Raw genomic sequence first — 1,305 nt, 5'->3', positions numbered from 1 at the left:
GTCCGCTCCATTGAGCAGGATGAGACGTGCTCGCATTACTTCTTCCAAAAGGTACACAAAGAGAGCTCTGTGATCAGCAGCCTGAAGGAAGAGGATGGCTCGGTCACAACTTCACACTCCGACATACTAAGGATTAGCAAATCCTTGAATGCTGGGCTGTAAGACGTGAAGTCTATGGACAGCATGGCCTCCCAGTCCTTCCTGTTATCTATCACAGAGGTCTTAGATGACAGCATGCAGGAGAATATGGACAAAGCGCTAACTCTGGAAAGGCTGACAAAGGACATCAAGTCTTTTGAGACGAAGAAAACTCCCGGAAGCGATGGCTTACCAGTTGAGTTGTATTAGGCCCATGTGGTACTGGGTCAGCCCAGACCTGCTGGAAGTGTACGAGAGTATGCTCCTGGCTGGCAGCATGTCAGAATCCATGAGGAAAGGCATCATCACCCTCATCTACAAGCAGAAGGGGGCGAGGGCAGAAATCAGAAATTGGCGGCCCATCTCACTGCTTAATGTAGACTACAAGATTCTGTCCAAAGTAATCGCCAATCGAGTCAAGTCTGCTCTGGAGTTGGTGATACACCCTGACCAGACCTGTACTGTACCCAGCAGGAAGATCTCTGATAGTCTCGTGCTACTCAGGGATACGATCGCCTATGTACGGGACAGGAGAAGGCTTTTGACAGGATATCGCACACATACATGATGGACGTGCTTTCCAAAATGGGGTTTGGGGAGGGAATCTGCAATCGGATCAAACTGCTCTACACAAACATCAGTACTACAGTCCAAAAAATTGGGTGGGAATCAGAAAGTTTCCAATCAAATCTGGAGTCAGACAGGGCTGTCCTCTCTCCCCTGCCTTGTGTGTTTGCTGTATCGAACCCTTTGCTGAGTCTATTTGGAAGGATGCGAGCATAAGAGGGGTGACAATCCCAGGCAGTGGAGTCACTCAGGTCAAAGCCTCCCTGTACATGGATGATGTTGCTGTATTCTGATCGGATCCGCTGTCCATTCACAGACTGATGAGTATCTGCGACCAGTTCGAACTGGATTCGGGAGCCAATGTTAACCATGGCAAGAGCGAGGCCATGTTCCTTGGAAACTGGGCTGACCGATCCTTTGTCCCCTTCACCGTCAGGTCAGACTACCTGAAGGGGCTGGGGATATGGTTTGTAAGGGCCGGGACGTGCACCAAAACCTGGGAGGAGCGAGTAGCCAGGGTACAACATAAACTGAGCAAGTGGGAGCAGCGATCTCTCTCTATTATGGGTAAGAACCTGGTCATCAGGTGCAAGGTGCTCA

Source organism: Heterodontus francisci, chromosome 50, assembly GCF_036365525.1.
Source record: "Heterodontus francisci isolate sHetFra1 chromosome 50, sHetFra1.hap1, whole genome shotgun sequence".
Taxonomy (NCBI): Eukaryota; Metazoa; Chordata; class Chondrichthyes; order Heterodontiformes; family Heterodontidae; genus Heterodontus; species Heterodontus francisci.
This window is presented reverse-complemented; position numbering follows the sequence as displayed.